General features: G+C 35.6%; 1 protein-coding gene across 1 annotated transcript in view; it reads left to right on the top strand.

Annotated features, from left to right (window-relative positions):
* LOC116175578 (octopamine receptor beta-2R) overlaps positions 1–24,898 on the top strand; it is a 78,892-nt gene that overhangs the window by 17,819 nt on the left and 36,175 nt on the right. The window contains exon 2 of the mRNA XM_031493759.1: positions 5,529–5,560. The gene's annotated coding sequence lies outside the window, so the exon portion shown is untranslated. The remainder of the gene's footprint in view (positions 1–5,528; positions 5,561–24,898) is intronic.

Genomic DNA, 24,898 nt, shown 5'->3' with positions numbered 1-24,898 from the left:
AACTTTGGAAGTTTATTGTGTATATAAATTATCTGGGCGAATTTAAAATGTTAATTATAGCACGGTAATTTGTTTGTTTGAATAAATAAAAAATTAATTCATTGAAACGAATTTGTATTCTACAACTTAAATACTTAGTTCTTTAGTTCAGGTAATAAATGACTAAACGTGGAAATGTTTTTAACAACATCGCGGCTAGTTGATTGAACTTGCTACTTTTGTGTCACACGCTTTTCCATTGTGTTTTTTTTGCGTAATTATTAGTGAGAAGAAATTTACAGTCGAAAGTGCTAGAAGTATTCACCCTCGCAAGAAACAAAGGTCCCGCCAAAAGGTACAAAGTGACTGTGGGTTCTATGAGGTGAGTTGAATACCAAATTTGACATTTCGATCTTTCCTGAAATGAGTTTCGATCATATTATTTGAAAAAATGTCAAGGCCACCATTAGGGCAATATTGATTTGAAATTTAAACGCCAGGCGCATGATGAATTTAAATGGCCCATTTAAGTAGTAATTACTGTAAATCCGAGTGTAAAACGTTTGATATGAGGACATTGTAACAAAAATTGGTTTGTACCCGCTACCCTTTATACCCATGAATCAAGCTGGATTGGGGAAACACTTTTATGCTCTCTAAAACCGATGTTCTTCATTTTTATGCTGCGCCCTAATCGGCAATGTAGCGGATCACTATATTTCTAATGCCCCATATATTTTTTATATCATCATAAAATAATAGAGAAATTGTACCGTCACATTCATAGTGGCAAAACTCCCTTTTGCGCCACCAAACTTGGTTATCCTTGAAGAAAATTTCAAAGTAAATTTTATCTTAATCAAAAGATTTTCCTTATAACAGTTTTGCAGAATCTTGATTTAAAAATAATGTTTACAGTGTTCGGCTTTAATTAAAAATTTTAGATGTGGACGAAGAGGAGATCAAGTAAAATATGATTACCGCCTCCTGCTTAATTTATAAATTTGTTTCGAAACGTTTAACGCCCTCCCTCGCGAATGACTAATATTAGTTAATATTAATCACGAAATCGGTCCTCTGTGAATCACAAGGCGCCGAATGGGGAGAGTAAAGTTGCGATTTACGCAGACGTAATTACAGAGTTTTAAAATTAGTTGGTCCTTGAGTTAGTGCTAAGGGAAGTAGACGTAACTGTTTCGTGCAGATACGAAATAACGGAAACAATATTTTTAAGGGCACGTTATTTGGAGTCTTATACCATGCGTAATAAATCAGTTGCCATGGCTGTCTGATCCCTACAGGATTTTAAGGCTCTGAACGGTCTTGAGCGCTGTGGGTTGGCCACGTTATAAAGCATTAGGGAATATAGATAGCTTCTCCGAACTCAGCCAGAAACTTCACATATCCAGATTGTTCTATTCAATTACGGTTTAACGACGTCAATTTATTACATTCTTTTGCATAATCCCAAAGAGCTCGTATTAATTACCTTTCCACCTTGTGAAGGGATTATTAGCGCGCGGGTTTATGCCGATCACACACCTTGATAGAGACTGACTAATCGTTAATTAATAAAAACAGTTTATTAAGAAATGCGATAGAGTTAGCTTCAGCGTTTTTAACTGCACTACATAAATTTCCGCTCCTGACATTTTCATTAATTTCCAAGTTTTGCGTTACTCTGATACCGAAAAGGTGAGTTTTGCTGTGGAGCTTAATCGAATTTTCGCGACTAATTTCATTTCTCCCTCCCTCTCCGTCGATCGAAAGGGAATATCGATGGAACGACGAGGATGGAGTTGAGAATGGCGTTTATTAATCAGAATCACGAACCTTCTTGTGGTAAAAATAAACTAGTACACCTTCTTACATTTCACGGTCATATAACTGAAAAGCGATCGTAAATTAGTTGCACCGTTGAGTGAAATTTAATGGTTGAACTAAGTACTTAGAATGAAGAATTATTTACTAATTTGGGTACTTTCTAATTTCTTTTATTTTTCTTTTCCATGATTTTTTGTTTATGTGCGTTTAGCTAGTCCCCATCAAGATCCTGTTATTGGAATGCGAAATCTAGGAATTTTGCTAGAAAAAGGCACATCATTGATGAATTTTATTTCTTGGTTTACTTTTGCTGTCAATTTTGTTCAATAATTTAGTAGGTTTTACTTGTTTTTGTGATTTAAGACGTAATAGTTAAAAAACGTGTAGGTAAAAAATGTTTACGTCTATATGAAAATTATTTGGCAGATAAGGGGACTCAACACTTAAAAAGGACGGAGCGCGATTCAATTAACTTAACGTACGTAACAGTCCGTTACCTTTAAATTTAAAATACGCATTTTTTTTCCGGTAGTCAGCCGGGGTTTCAAAATTTTAAGTTAGAAAAAGTGAACAGTAATAATTTCCGATTGTTGTCCAAAGTCAGTTTTTACGCAATTGGTTTCAAGACATAGAAGAGGTGGTTGACTGACACTTTCTCTTTCTTTTAATGGTAAGCGTCAGGGTACACTGTAAATCGGTCCATTTTCTTTCAGAATAATCTTCATTTTTGGATTCATTGACTTTATTTTCTTCGCTTTATAAGTCATTATCTTCTACTTCCTCTTCAATCTTTACGGGAATCCTTTCCCCAGTGTCGATCTTTACTGGTAAGCCAAGCGATAGTATTTTCGCTATCTCTGTCTTCCTGATGTTAAATCTCTAGGTTACTTCTTCTTGATCAACGAAACAATCTCCGTCGATTTTCACTTGAACTTGCTGAAACTTTCATTTTTCCAAAGCCTTAATTCAATAACCAAGTCAGTACTATCGAGTTGAGACTTACCAAATTTTTCGTAAACAGTTGTACAAATAATCGTGAAGGGATTGCATGTGTCAATTCCTGGTAAAAATTTAACATTTTCAATTTCTATCGTTTCGTAGATCGCAGTCCTGGTATCCTTTGGCGCTCTTACATTGTTGACTCTTGTTTACTTCTTAGAACAGTCGCCCGAACTCATTGTATGAAAAGCACTTCAGTCCTTTAGCCTTGTTTTCGCACTCTGTTGATCGATGGCCCAATTTATCGCAGTTGAAACATAGAATCGTGTTTGGCGCTCTTTCTTCGCCATTCTTGCTTTGATTTTTTTCAGTCGGTTTTCGTCTTTCGTGGTCTTTTGGATTTTCCCTCATAATTGTTTAATGAATAATTTCCTTGTTATTCTTGGCAATTATATTTCCTCAATTTTAGCGGTCGTTTTCAATCTGGTCTAATTGAACATCTTGTCCGGTCAGCAGGAAATAAGGTCGTTGTGAATCTGTTCTAAAATGAACATCTTGGCCCGCCAGCAGGAAAGGAAGGTATGTTCTAAATCTTGGGCCACCAGCAGTAAAGGAGGTCGTTGTGAATCTCTTCTAAAAAAGAACACAAAAAATGTGGTCAGGTTTTCTAGCAGCCGAAAAGGTATGCAAAATCGGATATTGACATGCCCTCGCATAAAGATGGTAACACGCTATCTCTTACACCCCAATCTAACCACTATAGTAACCCCGAAGAACGTCAAATCCAGTGGCCACTCAGAAGAAGGAAAGCCTACTGCTTTAAGTGAGGTAGCACCAAAAGCCCCAAAGTGAAGAAACCCCCCTCCCTGAAATTATATGACACAAAATCCCAAAGTTTGACCGCCTTGCCGGAAAAGTGAATAAGGGCCCCCACCATATACGAACGCATTGAAATGAAGAAGGTGCTCTGGATAGAATAGTATGAGAGAAAGTAATAAATCACATTTTAAAAAAAAAACCCTCATTCATGCTGATTCCAGGGGCCCAGTGCTCACCCAGCTTGCACGAAGAGGGCGCACCCACTCCTCTCCTCTCGTATGTCATCCTTACATCCGTTCATACAGACAAATATTTCTAGGAACGGAAACGGAAGAGAGAAGAGTAGAAAAAGACAAAAAATAGGAAAATGAAAAGAAAAAGGCAGCCTCTCTCAAACCTCCCCTGGGAAATTAAAAGGAAGATAAGTGGTTGAGGTCTTGAGGTTTGAGATCTTGAAGATGTCACAAGATTTTCTCTTAGAATCTTTTAACTAATAGGTACCCATTTTTACGGTCCTAAATATTTGCGAGCTAACTTCGCAGAATAATCTTTAATCGCATCAGACAATTCCAAATTTGTTACGACCTGATCAAGTAGATTATTTAGTAAATGTAAGTAATGAAGATTTTTATTTATTTAATTGCTTGTCGAACGTTTTCGTGCGTGGTATGTGTGCTCTGAATGTATTTCTTTCTTTCAGAATTGTTTTAGTTTCTTTATATTTTACGGAATAAGTTGTGTGTTTAATCAAACCCCATGTGCGAGCCAGATAGAGTTTTTGTGTCAGATTTTTCTATTCATGCTCAAGAATTGTGCCAGATGTTAATGAAAATTTGTGTAGCTAATTCTTTGCAGTTTTCGGAAGTTGACCAGGGCCACCGAGTCTCAAATTATTAATTTTGATATGACCTTTGATAATAATTATTTACTGTAAAGAATGTTTATGCGCACCATCAAGTGGGTCCAGGTCGATAACTGAAAACATTTTAAAACGTACGCAGAGAAAAAACGGTCATATCTGAAAAAACGTATTAATTATGAAAACGGTCAGTATATGAAAGTGTGTCCGACATCTGAAAAAGAAAACGTAGTTGACAGAATCCCCCTAATTCATCGGTACAATCAAAAATTCAACAACAATACAACCGAAGTTCACCACATACGCAGTCATGTATTACCCCGTAATAATCTAAAGAAAGAAAGGGATAAAATGATAGCTCCCACGTTTCTCATCCCGCCTACGCAAAATACAGAAAATTTGCAAACCACGCGAAAAATGTTTCAACTAAATTACAACTCTACCAGTGGCGACTTCTGTGGAAGATAAATAACAAATTCGCGTTATAAAGTTATATTGGGGGCGAACATTAAATTAAATTGTAAGGTAACTTTTATTTTCTATGGGTTCAGTTCTAATTTTCACTTTTACGTTTAATTTGAGATTCTAAGTATACCACGAAGCATTTGAAAACTTGCTACTTGTACCATCAGTGCAGTGCGACTTCTAAGTCTCTTGGTGGAATTTATGTTTACTTATTTTAATTTTGGGATTACAAATTTACTCTGGCAATATCCTCTTTGCTACCCACCTTTTTACTCGAATGCGGTTCAGCTTAATTATCAGTTCAGTATCAGATTCAAAATCGAAGTTCGGTGTGTTAAAAATTAAAACCCTTCTGTGTCTTCCGCAAATATAAATATTCCAGACATCAGGTCTGGATATATTTTTTTCGAAATTTTAAATTAGATCCCGACGTTCTCAATTCCTCTGTAATCCCATTTCCAGTTTCCTATAACCGCTTAATACTCATATATTCTTTCCCAACATGAAAAATCAATGTTGGGGTTTCCTGAATATTTCATGAAGGCATTTACGTAAACGCTTTACATCACTTTCACTCTTTACGCGAAAGTTTAGTAATAAGAAATGAACAGCGGAATTATTTAACGGTAATAATTTGTTACAGATGATGATGGATGTACCAGCCTCGAGGAATCGGTGAGTAAATAAGATATGAGATCTTACTCCTCGATTTTCTGTTAAAATGTTCGCAATTTTGCCTCTTCGTAATGAACTAAGGAACGTCCCATTTTTGTATTCTAAAAAGACTTATTCGACACGGTACCTACTGCTTTAAAAATATGTGAGAAGTAATAGATTCTTAAGGCTAAAGTGAAGACATGGTTTATTGAATATCGTATGAACTACAAATTTAAGATAATGAAAATGTGATCTCAATCTCAATGTCTTTATTGTAATTACTATCCGAATTTCCATTACATTATTAGTGAAGAGTTTCCTCTAATTATTTAAATCATCACTCTTGCACTTTTCACTTTTCACTTTTTCAGTGAAGGATCGCGAAATGTAAAAATGATTCCAGTTGCGTTAACGGCACATTTCTTATAAATTTGGCAGTGTCACCTAGGAACTGTGACATTGAACAATTTTAAAATTATCCGTGATGTCTAAATCGTTTTATAAATATAATAAATGGCTATTTTCGTACTTAATGTGCTTTTTTCTACTGATACTTATAAAGTTTATTACTTGTCCCGATTTGCACTGCACGCAATTGGTAACGAATTACACGATTACACCACATTTACTAAATGCATTTCACCCATTTTATAGGGAACTAATCCACCGTTATTATTTTCGGTCTTAAAATATTCCAACTCTGTCTATTATTAGTGTAGCGTAAAGGTAGTATTTTTCGAGAGGTTGTATACACACGAAAGTCTTTTTAAAAATACCAGTTTAATCTATTTTTGAAATAAAAAAACTGTTTGATCTGTGTTTTTTTAAAATAAATTATTTATTTTGAACTTTTCTGATGTTTATTTAATTTCAGAGGACTTTGTAGTTGCCTCTATTTTGTTTGTTAGCGGTATATTTTCTATTATTACAGTATCCATTTTAGTAAATAAAAGAGATAACATACTTAATCAAGCGGTAACGTTCAAATCCATCACTTTCATACGAAAATGGTTACATATTCCGCTATTTGTCAACTATGATCTGTATGCAATCAATTGCAATTATTGTAAGAAACTGCGTTGCGTAATATTGTTCACTCAAATTAGGTCTGTAAAGAAGTACATATTAGCATTTGTTTATTTGGGAAGGTTTAAAAAAACAGAAACTTCTCTTAAAGTACTGTATACGTCCGGCCACGACCGAAAATGTAAAGAAATGTTTTTTTTCTTTGTGAGGAGTTTAATAATACGAAGAACACAATTGCGGCTTGAATTTGTTGTGCAAATTTTGGAATATTTTGAAGTTAAAATATAAAGCTGAGAATGCTTATAATGGCTTCAAACAATTACTTCTGCACCGTCGTTTTAAACATCATGTTTTAAATTAATCTGACATTTAATGATATACTGTCACAATTTAATATGACAAGTATTTTGATTCTACAAGCAAGCAGATCTGGGTCAAGCGTTCTAAAAAACCGCTCGAGCGACGAGCGCTCTAATTGTCTCAAAAATGCTCGCGAGCATCGAGTTGTTTTTCAAAGCGAAACCGCTTGCGAGTTCCGAGCACTCCTAAAAGTGCTCGAGCGGTTTATCTCGAGCGGAAAAAAAAGTGCTCGGGAGCGAAAAAAACCGCTCGGGAACGGAAAAAACGCTCGCGAGCGGCGCTTAATCCTTCAGCGCTTGAGGGCGGTTAAAAGCGCTCACGAGCGAGAAAAAAGCTCAGAAACGGCAAAAGCGCTCGGGAGCGGAAAAAACCGCTCGCGAGCAGAAAAAACCGCTCATGACGTTGAGTTAAGTTGGCGCCGCGTAAAAAAAACTCGCCAAATAAACGACCAGATAGCTCATGGAAGTTACAATTTAAAAATGAAAAAAAGGTGTTATCCTTAAGGCGCATTTACCATGAATTAATTAGTACTTCCCGAAAGGTCATGTAACGGACGGAGGAAAATATAGCTGTGGCATAACTATTCTTACAAATAAGAAAGTTAATATTACGCAGTCTGCGCATGCGCACACCCGATGTTTAAAATATGCGATAAGTTTGCCTTTACTGGAAGAATTTTAGGTTAAAATTTCAAAAAATATCTCTACAAATAAGGAAGTCCATAGGGTGCAGTTTGCGTATGAACACATTCTTTACTAGAAGCTCTCTGTGGTTAAAATTTCAAAGAAATATCTCTATCTATAAGAAAGTTGACATTGGGCAGACTACGCATGCGCACACTAATCGTCAAGATTTTTCTTGATGAGGTACCAGACATATTAGCTACCGAATGCAAAGAGAACGAACTAAATATCTGTAGTAGTTAAGGCCTTGGATGGATGGACGGACGGACGGACGGAGAAAAGCGGCTATAATAGCGCCTTCCAGCATGAAAATGGGCTAAAAAAAAGACATGAAATACTTTGCAGCGATGGTTCCTGCTGGACATATACATATCTTCGACTTCGTAGAAACTTACCCAAAGTTGCGCGCCACACAGAATCTCTATTATCATATCTTCCTGTGTAAAACTGGGAAGTTACAAGGGAAAGTAATCATGCAAATTGACGGAAGAAATATTGGTTCATTATACTTAGTACCAGATAAAACCGATCCCAAACCAACGAACGTTCTTCAACGCTTCCCACAAATACAAAATATTATAAGTATAAAGAGTACCAATTAATTAATAATGGAGCCCTAAAAGACACATGTAATATCCCGACTAACGAATCTCCCACATACCTCAATTAAACATTAACTCGTAAGATAAGTGAAAATACAGATGGCGAAACACATGAGTGGACTCTATCTTCCTCATGCACCATCTTCAGTGCCGAACTGTATGCCATATGGCAAGCTCTGCTTTTCTGCCTTATGAGCAATACAGAGGAGAGCTTTGCTATTGTAAGTGATAGCCAGGGCGCATTAAATAGTATTAATTCTCGATTTCCTCGGGACCCACTAGTGCAAAGGATTCAGGCTGTTTACAGCAATGTTGTCGAGGTTGGGAAAAGCATATTTTGGATTTGGGTACCTGGTCATGTTGGTATACGTGGCAATGTGATGGCAGACGAAGCTGCTAAAAGAGCCACGGGAGTGAGACATGTGGACGTTCAGGTAGTGAGGCATCTGGACCTAAAAGCAGCTTTAAGAGCAGCATTAGTACACCCTAAACCATGGAGACCACCACTACTTCTCAGTAGGATTGAGCGAGTGAAAATCCACCGCTTAAGAATCGGTCATACGCAAATAACGCACGCCCATCTGTTACGCGGGGAGCCTCCTACGGTTTGTGTACGCTGCGGTAATCAAATGACTGTTGAACATATCCTAAGGGAGTGTCCGGTACTGGAGCCCATCAGGCAATCTTTTCATTTAATAGATGAAGTAGGAGAAATACTCAAACAGCCACAACATCTTAAAAATGTAATAAAATACCTAAGGTCTGCAAATATATTCGACATGTTATGATTTATACAGTATTTACAATAGGCTAATGACCAAGTAGTCGACGCCTTAAATAAACAAAAAAAAATACCGCAACAATTGGCCACAGTAAAATTAATGCCAAAATGGCTGTACTCGCTTGATAAGTGAAGTGAAAAGAAAATTCACACAAAATCTTCCTTCACCCAGAGAAAATTGCGCGAAAACGAAAGGTCCCGTAAGTGGCGCTCACTACATGACGCTTAAATTGTTACAGAAGTTGTCAAACAAAGTAATGCAGCGACCATAAACAAAACTGTTACAACACTCATATTTCTAATATCAACTCCCATTGTCTCTTGGAATTTCTCAGGTCGGCAAAAGGTTTCTTATCAAAGTGTATGCTCGTTTTAAATTAATATACGGCCAGTTGCACAAAAAAAAATCCAGGATTATTGTTTAATCCGGTATTAAGACATTTGATTGGCTTTATATTGCAGTAGGCTGGCTGCCTACTGCTACTGGCTGCATCAAATGTCAAAATTCTTGTTTAACTCAGATTTGTTAATTAATGTAGGATTTTGATGATAATTCGCTGTCCTGCAACCGGCCGATAGGAAATTAAAACCGGTTATTAATGACTTAACCGAGCTGAAATTCTAAAATAATAATTCTCCCTCGCCTTCTGAATGACAAAATGTTTCGGACGCAACAAACATAATTGAAATATCTTGACGGGAACGGTTGCAAACGGCGAGTTAATTACAGGTGTTTGTTTAGGGTAACGGTGGATCAAACACAACTCTAGAAATTAAATCAATTACTTTTACTTTCGATCTTCAGCTGCTACAACCATTTACTTTGGAAAACAATTTTTCCGGTTAGGAATTTTCTGGTCCAACTAGAGAGTGTTTCGTGAAAATGTGTTTGTTTAGTGTTTCTAAATATTAACCGTTTCATTAATACTTCCAAAGCGCACATCGTGGAAAGACAAAGTACCCAACCAACCTATACGGGACCCAAACATGCAGAATTCACACGTTTAGTTGGACTTTGATGTGCTCAACGTCTCCGAAAGGCCCCTTGTTTAGGTACCTACGCAAATTCTCTAAATTTGTATACATACATTCCAACTAAATGCTTTTGATGAGGGAATAATCCGGATAGGTATGCAAAGGGAAAAGCCGGCATTAACAGTGCCGAGATTTTTAAGAAAAGTGCCTGCGAAATCCCAGATCTAACAAGTAGACATTTAGAAGTGTAATCCCGGTCACTATTAAATTAGCAGTTGACTTTTTAATCCCGCTAATTAAATTTATTTTACAGTACAACCGCTCGTAATTGGACGCTTATACGGTTCCCGTGAGGATTAAATGTAAAGTGCCTCAAGTGGGATAAATATTAGTACGTTGCTGCATTATAAACCCTTTTCAGCCCGCTTGCGTTTTCATCGAGGGATTGTTTCAGCTATTATTACGAAATTAATTTACCTTTTAAATATGATCTTTTCCCTATAGCAATTCGCTCAATCTTGTACATTCTGTAGGGAATGTGGATGAATTGTTAAATAGCTGAGAGTGACAAAGTTCAACTACATCGTTGGTGTGGATGACAAGTTTTGGAGAACTGATCCCCTATTTTTAAAGACATAAAACTGGGAAACTTTAGGGTGACTATTGAGTGAGAATACAATTTTACTTTCTAAATCGGGACGTTAGTGCAATACGTGGACATTACGTCGCACTGATTAATTGCATTTTCACGATTTCGCGTGTAAAAAAAAGGGATGCCGAATTCAGATAACAAAAAAAAAACCGTTAACATTTGTCAGAAGCATTTTAAAACCGCGATGAAATTTCACTGTTAAAATTTGTCGACAATAATGTCCGCATAGAAACTACGAATTTTGCCAATAACGTACACATTTCACATTTTGAATTAAGCTGACAATGTGCTACTGTTAATTTAGCTGATGTCTCTCCCTTTTTGCGCAGAGTTTCGCATTTGGCGAGGTGATCAAATTGAAAATTTATGCTCATTACCTTCCCTAAGAGAAATAATTTAAAAAAAGGTGATGCAAACGTTTTCAGGACCCAGAAATTGCATTTTCGTTACCTAACACCTATGTTAATGATGAGGTAAATTCCAAATTTTGGGTGGGTGGTTTCGTGGCCATTTGCCATTACACATAGTAATATAGCAATAAGTGTACGAAACCCCGTTGCCATTCCCATAGCTTTCATAAGTGAACGAGGTTGAAGAAAAACGTGGTTTTTGTGAATATACAAATCGTAGTCCACTAAAATTAGTTACAAAAATATGATACGGCATTGGATTTCGAGAATTATTCATAAATTAAAAATAATGAAGTATTTTACATGGACCTTAAATTAATAGTCTGTCACTCGAATTTATATTTGTTTAATGTTAGTGGATCATTAATTTCAATCGTACTAAGAAAATTCAAATGTTGCTGGAATTTCACTGGAACGATTTTACAGTTTAAATTAGGTATTAAACGTTTAACAACTGTCTATCCTACACATGTTACACGTCATACTACGAAAAAGAACACAAACGATCTTACTTAGTTCCAGACAAACATCAAATCGCTTGTCTTGCAGCGAATTAAGAAAAAAATATTAGCAGTAATAACAGTGGAAACAGAAACAAAACAATTTGCATTAGCAAACAGAAGCTTAATTGATTAATTAGAGCAATACCACAAATGAAAACAAATGTTTGCTATACTTCCGGCTATATTGTTTCCAATTTGCCTGAGAGCGTTTATAAACGTAGGCATATTTAGATTGTATCATAACATTCGTTTTTCATCAAGACGATGGAGTTGGGGTGAAAACTGATATGCACCCTTAATTATTAGAGGCTTTCACAAACCGAATGTAAAATCTTAATAGCATCGCATCATATATCAGGAATATGTATGGGTGTATAACTGTATAGGGTTTTTAAGAATCTGTAAGAGTTTTAAGAGCCTTCAAAGGGGGCTAAGAGAATGTTTAAGATAGAGTTTCTCAAATAGGGATTTAGAAATTTAAGTCTTTGTCTTTTTTCGTATCTATTTCCAATCCTTTATTAATTTCAACTTCACTTCTAAATCACTTTTCAATTCATTTTAACTTTGTTTATAATCTGTGGTAGTGAACGACGAACATTTTTGTATAGAGAAATACAACACCCGCACGTTGAATTGATTTGTCCTCGACCGCGTATGGTTGTATTGTAATTTATGCGACGTAAATCCGCTTAATCCACGTTACAGCTTTTTATTTTCTATAACTGCAGTATAATCTCTTCTTCTTTGTAACAAACACGTTTAATTATGTTATATAATGTACATGTTTACAAGCGCTAATATCCGAAATAAAAACTTGATTATATGCCAAATTTGTTCTCATAGATTCGTAATTAATGCTTGAACGAATTTTATTGGCGCAACAGACGTTTTCCCCTTAGGTGTATTTTTACCGAATCTCTTGAAAATAGGTATACTTTTTCAGCTTCGAGGCCCAAAACCGAATGCTTTCAAAAATCTCCCCGGAATAATCTCTACCCACTATTTGTAAATTAATTTACGCCATTTTCAAAACGTGATCTAGTAATGAAGTGGAACACCTTTTTAAAAAACAAATTTGATTCGTTATGCCTCCCGATTTACACGTGAGTTAAAGTCGTAAATTACCATCATACGCTATTTCCACTTTGCAAACGTTCCAATTCCTATGAAGTTGTGATAAAATCATTATGAGTTTGCGTTCTAGAACTAAATAATTGAGTTAGGAATTTTCTACCTCTCATTCAAAAAAATTTTTTGCCAATTGCAATTAGATTTAATATTAGGTTTATGCATTATTGATATTGTTGTGTGAATTTTAAATTTTAATTTTTGAAATCCCTTATTCTGTAACATTTAAAATTCTTTTAGACTTCACTTCATTTTCCAAAGTCATTGCGCTGGATTTTCCCAACGGAAAAGGAAAGATTGAATGAATCAAATGTCTTGTAAACAACCTCTTCACCGACAAATTCCATTTGTTTAAATTTGTAAAGGACTATACCTTCAATATCCATTTGAAAGGAGCAAGTGAAAACGAAATTAACTAGAAATTCAATGGACACTTCATCATTTGGCTGTTTTAAGTTTCCTTTGTATTAAGTATCTACTGTATATGTCACAGTTTTCTTTATCTATTTACTAAGTGTTTATTTACGAAGCTTTGTTGTGTAAACTCCAAATTTATTAATTCCTTCCTACTCGTGTTTGTTATCATCTGAAGGGTTCACTGTAGGATTTCGCTTTTGAGGATAAAACCTTTGTTCAGTTTCCAATAAGGGTAAAATACTGTAGTTTCTTCAACAAACAAGTCATTCTCAAAGCGCGAGGGTTGTGAACCGCCCATGTTAATTTTACGCCAACGCGTGAGAGTACTACTTGATGAAATCTCATATACAGGTAGGTAAGTGGAGAACGAGATCAATCGGATTCAGTAACCAAGCATAAAGTACTTGCGTAATATGAACGGTATCAATCGCATTACTCAATATTAATATCATTTGTCGTCTAAACGGTTTGTAATTCTAGATCAGATACCTTTGGTTTTAATCTGTTCAATTTACATAACGGTTTCAATATCCGTAATACTATATCCCGGGAATAGCGAATATGCGTATATATGGAAATGAGTAACTTCTGAAAGGCGCATGGTAAATCTTCTATTTAGCGAAAATTGAAATTTACAACTTCTTTCCCGAAGATATATGTACAAAACCGCGCAGAGTAGAAGCAATACACATAAAATAAAAAGTGCGAGGTTGTTTACAAGTTACCCCAACAAATTTCAAAGCAATCCAATCAAATTCGCCATTGAAAAATATCTTTCGATTCCGAAACCGCAGATATTTAAACCAGAGCGGGCAATCTTTAGTTTCCATTGAGTGCTCACTTTGTTATTTAAATGTTTCGGCAACTGAATTATTCTTCAATTTCGTATTTTCCCAACGTTCTCGCTGTTATTTGATGCATGTGTATATACGTAAAACGAAAGGGCACTGAGAAGGGTTGTTGTTCAAAGGGCAGGTCAAAACATTATCTTTATAACCAGTATAACATTTCGCATTGTACTTTTTAAAACTCATGAGTAAAATTACTTACTGTGTTTCAAGAATTTAAGAATAATTGCAATTCAATATGTGAAAGTGCACTTCAAACGTGAAATCCCAATTTACAGTATTACGAATGCAATTACACCGGGAAACGATTCTCTATTATTAATTTACGAGTATTCTAAAACGTTAACAAATTAGTAATCGATTTGTGCCATTATATCTTTCAATATTTCATTCTAAACTAATTATAGTAATATTGCTGCATATCACATGAATACTTCATGTTTTAATTAAAACTACTCGCACATATTTAGTAATTATGTACATAATTAACATTTCATGTTACACAATTTTATTACTATTTAAAAAGCCAAATCAAATTCAAACAGTCAAGCTCTGTGCGTGTCTAATGGAAACGTTCTTGTGTTTCCTACGTTTATTTTAATATTCCAACGGTTTTATGCTTTTAAGGAGATTTATTAAAGCCAGGGCCGCGGAGTTTGTTTTAAGATTCGGCACTGGGAGGAAAGTCAAGTTCTTTTAAGTGTCGTTTTCCATTTTGATGACATGTTTGCTAGTTTATTTATTTATTTATATATTTATTTATTTATTTATTTACTTATTTATTTATTTATTTATTGTCCCTCTTGTTCGAGGTCCTCAACAGGTTTACGGTCAATTACAGAGTGACTAGCATAATGCCTTTTTTAGAGGTATCCCTGAAGAAGGTCTTAAGTTGTTCTATACTACTACTATTTACCTTACGAATTAGGAAAACTGCAGGAAAACCTAATTCGGAGTAGCCGGCAGAATGCTCGAAACTGCCACAGATGAAAAATTCAGGTTAACTGAGGTTCGAACACCAGATCTCCGGTTTTGTAGTCCAACCATAAGCCCAATGCTCTACCACTGAGTTATGAAGCCGAGTTGAGTTGGTCGGAAAATAGCGGCAAACCGAAAGGGTATGTAGAATTGAGTATTGTTGCAATACGAGTATGTTCCACCATTCTTATCCTTTAAAAACAAAGGTAATCTTCAAAGACTACTATCGGAGTAAAAAGTTTAGCGCTGGAGCGAAATTAGAAATTGTTATTAAATCTGAAAGGTGTCTCGGTATTAGGCCATTAATTCCTTCAGAAGAACTTCTAGGGAAACTGAAAAGAGCTTTCTTCATGGTTTTATAGGATGTTAAGCGGAAATCAACAAGAACGTTGTCAACAGGAACAGGAGGTTAATTTGCCTCACTATACATTGGTGGTGTAACGGACGGTTACAAATTATCGATGATTCACCGTATATTCTTCTTATTCTTTGTTTCTCGGCGCCGATGGCGGTGTGAAGTATTTCGGAACTTACCTTAATTATACTTCCAGCTAGCTCAGGGGTAAATAAATGGGTAAATATTTGGGAATAATTAAGTTATTTTTGATCTTTGCAGGTACTTGGTTAATTTCTACAGATAGTAATCAAAATTTGGGCAAAATATTACTACCGAAATTGATACTTTAATATGCCTGGAGAAATTAGGCAATTATCATAATTCGGGGTGTGTTTGAATTTCAGAACCTTTTATTTATGTTAGTAAAGATTATTATTGGTAATAATTACGATTGCAAAAGATTACATGCATTAGAATACATTTATTTTAATTAAACACACAAATAAAGCAAATAATTACAGTTACGTGAACTTAAAAAAAAACTAAACCTAAACTATCTAAACAATCCTAATTTTTGAAAATACTTCAGCCTTCAGTCTTCGGGTTAAATTCAAACTTTGTAAATAAATTGTCATTAATTCCCCCGCAAGGTTCCACAACGACTTAAATTGCACTAATAAAATTACGATCTCTCTCTCCCCGCTGCACATTTACACCTTTCTTCGGCCAAAGTACATTCCCTCTATTCTAAATTTAAATTTACAACAAATGATACGTTTACAAAACCTAATATACATTATATACAGTTAATTACAAAATGTTATTCCATCACGCCCAGGCCAAAAAACATTACGTGCACCTGCACAGTGGTGTTTAGATTCAAGTGCATTCCACGATTCGGGGCAATATCTAGCATAACTTTAGGGGAGCAGAGATCTCTAACAGCAGCTCTTACATCACCATCAGCAAGCTTCAGAGTTACTCGTTTACACAAGTTAACCTTATTTTCCTGCTCAGACGCAATTCCATCAAAGACACCTTTTTATATGAAAGTGGAAATAAGATTGGAGACAGGACTTCAAATAGGCGGCACCATTTTGTTGGAAGTGCAACAAATTTCGCTTCACTAGCGCTGCAAGGGACACATTCCTAGATTTCTTGTAGGGCGAGATACGAAGTACTCCCATAGGAAATAGGAATATCGCTTCTAGATGTGACGTTTTTTAACAGGTTGGATGGCTCCTCGGCGACCAAAGCATATTGAATCGGACTGAAGGGATATTGTTAGCAGCATCCCATCTCAAAAGTGTATTTAGATACGTGTGTGGAATATACCAGACTATACACGCAAATATAATATAACTAATATAAAAGGAGTCGACAACAATCAGATAACACAAAAAGAACAACAAACTTAAACAATACTGTAATTACGACGAAAAGTCGTACGATAAGTTGTACAACAAATCGTACTGTCTCTAGGGCGTTTAAGAGCAATGTCTACACTTTCTTCTACAAGAAGACAACCACCAAAACTGGCTGTCCTTCACGAAACTGCTCACGTTCGCTTCACTTTTTTTTAAACATTCTTCCCTCCTCCGCTCTTCTTTCTTTATCAAATTACTGCACTTCGTCGATAAATTCACACCTGTTTTCTTATCAGCGAACAAAACAACTACTTATCTTCAACATAATTACCTTTTACGCAGCGATAATGGACGCAAGACCGGAGATAAACTTTAAAATGACGCAGCACCTTTTATTACTTCCGTATGTCTTTAAGATTTTAACACTTAATATATTGAAAAGTAAAATAAACAAAATGCAACGTGATTATTTAAACAAAATTAACACCTAATAATTCTGATACGAAACTTCAATTTCGAATTCAAATCATATAATCGAAATTGTGTTCAATCTAGATTAGCGACCACATTTAACCCTCCAAAAATAGAAATTTAACTCATACAGGGTAACCCAGCATTACTATGTATGCTGATACCAATAAAAACGTCCGCATGACGTAATTTACACAATATACATGGAAATCCTAACAAAAAAATTAATGCCATTCGTTACTTTGTATTCTCTGTTTTCTTTTAAGATTAGATTCAAAATGAAAATAAAACACAATAATAAAACTAACAAAAGCTTAAAAAATATTCTTACAAAATCCAACCAAATTAAACACTCAGTTATTCAGTTTTTTATGTTACTTACAAGTTTTTCTGTTTTAATAATCCTAATTATCTGGTCGTACAAAGCTTACTTCACACGCAAGCGCTGACAGCTTCTGAGCTTTGCTTTCCGCTAACACAAAAAACTTGATAACAAACATTATCGTGATAAATGAATTAGCTGTGGCTGTTCAGACTGTACAAACTTTTAACTTTTAACAACCAGAGAACCTTAACAGAATTCCTCACGGTGCAAGTAACTGCTTGCTTTTTAACTTGATGGACTTATAAAAAAACGGAAAAACCGCTTTTAACTTCTCACACAACTTTAGTATGTTGCTTCGGCATAAAATTATTATAATCGCGCATCCCCACTTACGTCAAACTAATTTGCATATCGTTATACACATGCATACACCGTTATTAGTACCAGATGTCTATTTACGTTGAAATGAATTAACTTATACCTGACAAGACTAAAGACAATAAAATAAAAAATACTCAAAATTTGACCAGATGTTTCTTACTTAATCCATCTTATCTAAATTGAATAAACTACACAATTACAAACAAAGCTACGGAAATACAAATTCAAGTGAAATAAACCAGTTCTGTGCTTATTCGTAAATCCCCCCACATTTACTTTACCACATTAAAATATTTCCCATATACAGAGTGTTCAGTCATTATTTTTGGTGTTTAGGGTCTAGGTACGTCACGTTGTTTATACAACAATAGTTTGGTGACATTTTTTAAATACTCACTCGATGGGTTTTTAGTATTATTAAGCTTACGTCTCCTAAACTTTTCCAGTTAAATATATTGGTGTAAAATCCAGTTTAAATGCTTGAGGAACTCATCCTCTTGGAACTAATTAAACTTTGTTCGTGTGGTCGTTACTGGTGATTATATACAATAAACGCCCACTTCATACAGTAACACTTAAAGCACTTCAAACGTATCCTCATTATAAAAAATTAAAAATCTAAACTTTACATTCTGATAATATTTATAAATTGCAATTAACGTCTAAAGTTTGTTCAGTTCCAGAAATATAGCACCAATTTGCAAGAAAGTTTCCTGCTTAGTTTTGTGTAACGATGTTCAAACATTATTAACTTGAAGCACGTTCCTGTAGCCCGCGGTTGTAAATTTTTAAATTAGATATTAAAGTAGTTTATGCAATTTTCAGCGAATTAATGACTAAAAAAACGCTAAATTTTAGTTGAGGTGCTCCTGAACTAGTCGGGGTAGAAAATTGACTTTCCTATATAATCTCCGCGACCGACAAAAATACAAATGGATTAAGTGAATTAAGAAGTACTCGCATTAGGTTTAGAAATCCCTTATAAGGAGGATTATTGTAAAGTCTTCGTTAAACCCTGGAACCATCGTAATTGGAAATACCGCAAATTACATCCCCATTGAACCTGTCGGGATATTAGATGGTATTTGAATTCCAAATATTCTAATGAGAATCGTGTGTCATTATGCTCTAAAACATTAGCAATCTCAAAAGGCCGTTCCATTTACTGCTACTGTAAAACGAAGAACCATTTTAGGTAGGTAGCTGCAGAATAAAAAAATCCGAGACATGCGTTACGTGATCAGTTTAATGTGCTACCGGTGACAGCGATAGGCGTTTAGCAAAATCAAACTTTTAAGGACTCATTCGAAAGTAATGCGATTAACGTTAGGGAAGGAACATTATCTCTTTATTACTTCACAAACGGCGGAAGAGGATGAAAAATCGCGTACAGTCTCGAGCGCGGATCGTCGCAATATTAAAAATTAAGCACCGTGAGCGCGTGAAACTTCAAATTCAAATTAACACGGTCACGTTCTGACGTTGAAAATCTAAGTGGATGATAAAGCCGTCACATTTATCTCCACTGCATTTAATTTATGCGACTAAACTTCGTATTAGCTCCCTTCGAATTATTCCTTCTGATACTAAAACCTGGAGGTACCTACTAATACAAACTAAATGGGAGTTGGCAAACTTGTGTCGACGAATCTTTCTTTTTTGGACGAGAAAAGTTATCAGTTCTAATTTCCCTTATTTATTTATTTATGCACATAATTTTGCGCACCAATTTTGTACCAACTAATGAAACAATAACCAAATTAGCTTGTCTAAATCCAACTATAATGATTAAATGCAATACAAATCAACAGGGATATTATGGCTACGTTAAATAAACATCCGCTGCAAATTTTTAAAAATAAACCGGCCAATACTTTATACAATTCAAACAAAATTAAAATAACTTACAGATGTCGCTGGAATTGGTGTTCTTTGAAGGTTATAGACGGTACGGCACTCCCTTGAAAGAAGGCTTCTTCCCGGAAAAATTGAAAACTGGATCGCTTTTGGCGTTATGCGGTAGAAACCTTGGCACCCACTGGGGTAGAAAATTGCCTCCAGAAGTATGCACATTTTCTGGATAATGAAACCTGTATTTACCGCGACTGCATTGAGAACTTGTCTCAAATTCTCGAAGAAATTAGTCGAGTTATAAGTATTAGCGCACAGAAATAAAAATCCAGATTCCATATCCTGCACGCGCTAGTTTTTCTGTTAATTATTTGTGAATGATGTCGAACCATCTCTTGGCTGTAGGCACTCACGAACTAAACCCTTAGTGGGAAACGAACATTTATTTTCTCCTACAGCATCCATTGTGAAGAATAGTTCTGTTTTAGTTTGATCCTAGTTGGAGCTCGATTTTGAAAACTAGTAATATATCACAAAGTCGATTACTTTACCAAATGATATGAATACAGCGTCAAATTATTACGGACATGTCAGTTTAATTACATATAACACATATTTCCCATTAGTCCGCTTTTGTGACGAATTGATGTTTTAATTATGAAGCATGTGTAAAATGTTGTTAGCAAATTTACACATAAAAGCCAGCAAGCAACAGAAAAACTGATCAATCAAAAGTTTCAGTAATTAAAGTTTCACAAACCTTTACTGCTAAAAACGGGGGCTTTAACAACCTAACGCAATTAAATTTGGTACGAAACTCCGCAAGTAGACCACATATCGGATAATTTACTTTTTTTTTATTACGCTCCATTGTTAACGTTTTGTATGCTTTCGCACCAGAACATAAATTTCTTTTTCGAAGGGAAAAAAACCATACATTTGAAAATGCCTAATGTTACTGAGACGAACATTTTCATTATCTCGCAGATCCGACAAAGGCAACATGAAGTTCATGGATATCAATACCGAAGGATTATAATCAAAGTCCTATTTGAACGAAGAGTAATTATTCGTAAGTTGGGAGTGGATACGCTTTGGCGTAATTACGAAAGGCTTGCAGGAGGCCGAGGATATTGTAATAAATTACTTGGCAGCATTCATACAGTACGCGTTATTACATTTTTCCCAACGCAATCAAAGTTTCATCCCTGCCAGAGATCTCCGGGAGGTTTGCTTAAACTTTTATTCTATTAGAATTTAAATTACGCCGGCTGCGGCGATATTAGCAAGCAATCTAAACGCAAACTGTCAAATGCGTACACTATAGGTCTTGGAAGAAATTTAAAAATTCCTTTCACGCGCGTCTCACTGTGCATTTTAATTATGAAATGACATCCTGTCATGATGTACGGTTGCCGTATTAAATGAACATCATAAATTTCCATTTAAGCGCCGCTACTGCTAGTGGAATATTTTCAGTAAAATAATATGGTTGTAGTCAAGTGACCGTAAGTAATGGCCGCCCTTCGTATCATAAATTCGTAATGGTTTGAGGGAAGTAAATTACAAGATTAGGAAATTTTCCGCATTAGAGGAATTATTTACAGGTGAGAAGTTTAGCTGTTCAGTCGGTCAGTAATCCTGTCTGCTGGGTAGGCGGATACTGCTATCAACAAATTTACGTCTCTTCCCTGCAGAAAACGAGTGGATGGGAAATTAAACGGATTTAAGGAATCCAGTGTCGATTAATTATCTACGTTATTTAATCAAAAGTAAGCTGGATAAGATTCATAATTGAGCAGTTCTAGTTATAAACCTTTTACAATTAATAAAATATTAGATGTTTAACGTAAAAATGAAACGATGCTTGAACTATATGACAAAAATGATACCGCCTTCTGTTTCTATGAATGTGCAGCTACATGGTAGTTAAAATAAAAATTTAGTACTGCTGTGTCGTTTAAAATTGAGCAAACCATAGTGTAAAGAATAGAATATAGTGGGACTACTTTGTGGAAATACATTTTAGGAACGTGAAGGTTTAACTGAAGGCATTGATTTAATTTTTTTTAACACTACCAAAAATTTGTGGGCCACTTGTATTTTGACCACAACTAATGCACTTTTGTCATCTATGTCATCAATAGTTACCAATTAATCCCTTTATAGTCCGCCGAACACTCCCATAACTAGCTCAACCTAAATAAATGAACGCGAATTAAATTTATCATTATTAGCCTCAACTGAGTATTTACCTTTTCTAAAAGATAAGTTTTATTTGACGCATTTATACAGAATTTTAATCCGCCTTCTCGTGATAAGATTTTGGATATTTTTGGAATTTTGAATTTTGTTTGTGGAATGAGATACGTATTTGAGCAATCGTCAGAATTAAACGTGTGCCAGTGAACGTGAATGATAAGAAAATAAATAGGAGTGAAACGCTCGCGAATAATAACAGTAGGTACCTATCTAACCTGCACGTATTAAGTAAACGTAAGTGGACATTTCAAACGAATAGTAACATTTAGTTTCAGTGTGCTAACGAAGCCACTGATTTTGACTACTATATGGTCAAATGGGAACTAATTCTTAAATTTAAGCACCTTTTACATCTGAAAGTGAAACTTTTCACCTCGTATTTACTGTATTAATATATATAGCTACTGTGGTGAGTCATAGTGTACTTACACTGACTCACCTTCTGACAGACTCGGACAAGTGCTGATAGTGTTAGATCTTACGTTCTGTCTTCAATAAATTGAACTATGGTTTTTGTCATTTAGAAGGTTTATGCTCAAATCTTAAAATCGCGATTCATGGAATGCATTAGTAATCAATGTTTCCTAGTTCTAAACAAAATAATCTGAAAAAACTGATGTCAAATTGCTACTAAAATCGATAAAGGCCACAGCGAAGGGCAGACTCGTGGTCATCCAACATTATCTTTATCTAAAATTTATCTTTACCACATCATAAATTACAGATACATTCTCCCGTTTAAAATATACAATATACACCTCTGAATACTATGCAAAATTTTCATCCAACCTAAGAAACAGTATCACTGAAATTGACTGCAAAATCCCAATCAATGAACCAAATTATCCCAATCGATTCTTATCCCGGCCGATTCCTTTAGGAATATTTAAATTACTTCGAACAAGATTTCTTATGCAAGTTCCTAAAAATAACCGACCGCGACTTTATACAAATAAAAAAAATTGAATTAACTTACACTAATTAACGTAGATGATATGACTTTCAGGTATCATGTTATCTCTCCCTGGAAGCATACCGCTTAGTTGACTCCGCGCCCGCCATTAATTCAAAACAAAAATATCCCTGCGTACAACGAATCCGAGCAAACCGGCTTCAATTTCTCCAAAGTAATACTCGAGATTGTGCATAAGCAAAGGAGTAAAATGCCAATGTTCCGCTGTGTCGATACTAATTTTGCCCAATTTGTTAACGAGGTTTTTTGCTGCAGGTAAATGCACCGATCAATTGCCTGTAAATTCCCTGCCCTATGCCGTTGTCTACAAATTTGATTTATCGCATAAGGCGCCGCGCCGGCTCCGTCCAATGACCTAACTCAAATTTGTGAAACTTGTTTTTAACCAGCCGCCACTGTAACCTTCCGAAAAAACTTTGTTGTTAGTCACAATGAGTTTTAATACAATTTTATTTATTTACTGGCGGCGGTTTTTTATTTGGCGCGAAACTTACTGTAATTCGTTAATTGCACACATAAAAATAGCTGGTAAGTCGCAATTTGTTGGTTAAACTACTATTTCTTTATTACTGTGCGGATAGATTTCACTTAGTAATTGCACGTTCCGGTGAAATCGCACGTCAAATTTTCCCAGATACTCGAAGTAAACTCTCTCGTCAAAATAGTACACGCCTGCTTTTATAACCTCGCTAAGAATTCAATTACAACGCACTTAAAATGGTAAGCGATGGTTCGCCAAAAGCAACAGAATAAATCTTCAACTGTAGACAAATTCACGCACAAACAGTGTACCTAATCGCTCGCCAATTAGTCTTCGAATATAATTTTTAATGCTCCCAAATCGTACGTTTCTACTCGCAAACTCAAGCAATTTCGTTCTCTTCTCCTTCTTTCGTCATTTAAATCTCTTCCACTAAAAAAACCGAAAAGGTACTTATTTATGAACGCAAATGACCGCATTTTCGTCACAGGCTCGGCGGAACGATACTTGTAGGTCCTAAAAGTTCGTGGAAACAGTGCTCGTTTTCCGCAATACGTTTCTTGTTATCCTTTATCAACAGACATACTGTCGTTCACGTTCGCTATGAAGCGGTGTAAATTTTTCCATGCTGAAGAAAATACGAATTTATTCGAAAAAATACTTTTTTAAATATAAATCGATCATTCGTTACACCACTCAGCTAAACCCGACGGCAGTATCACCGACCCTTCATATTTTGGGGCATATTTTATTGACTTTGTATGTCATCCTTAGTCTCCTGAATATTGTGAGGCCGAATGTCGTGAAGTTATACGTACTTCTATCTCGTTGACTCAACCCCCCAATTTTTGGTCTACTGCGGGCTCAATAAGGATGAAGTAGGTTATTTTTTATATTTGAAATCGAAACTTCAGATTTTTTAATACGATATAACTTTACGAGGGCGTTTTTTGAAAGTTTTCAATGACGGAAATTGAATAGGTAGGTTTTCAAAAAAATTCTCTACGTAACTACCATATACAATAATATATTTAGTCCAGCGTTTCTACAGCTGTTTCATTCCATAAAAATAATTGTATGCTCTCCAGGAAACAATTCCACTGTACTTTTCAGGCCCTCATCAGCTGTGAAACCACTATTTGCGATAATTGCCGGGAACACGGCGAGGGATGTAGATCCTGCAATTGTCGTGCAACAGCGCAGTTTCGGTTTTAATTGAATTCTTCAAGCATTCAACCGTGCAACTATTTACTATTAATCCTGGCTTACTTTGCCATCAATGCAGTAACCAAAACGCCCTCACCGTTCCAAAAAATAGTCGACTTCAATTTTCCAGACGAAAGCTGGGTGCTTGCCTTTTATAGGGACAGGAAGCCCTTATAGATCCATTGAACCTGTTTTGTGGTCCAGTGATACACCCAAATTTCGTCACCTGTAATAACTGGGGTCCCAGGCAGAGAAAGCCGGAGCACCTTTCGCATCTTCTATAGACCTACTCTTTCGTATCGACCGCAGATTAACTTCGAGAGCCTTTTTAGTATCAGC

This window comes from Photinus pyralis, unplaced genomic scaffold, assembly GCF_008802855.1.
Source record: "Photinus pyralis isolate 1611_PpyrPB1 unplaced genomic scaffold, Ppyr1.3 Ppyr1.4_LG7, whole genome shotgun sequence".
Lineage (NCBI taxonomy): Eukaryota > Metazoa > Arthropoda > Insecta > Coleoptera > Lampyridae > Photinus > Photinus pyralis.
The sequence above is the reverse complement of the archived record's forward strand: the minus strand, read 5'-3'. Positions and strand labels throughout refer to the sequence as shown.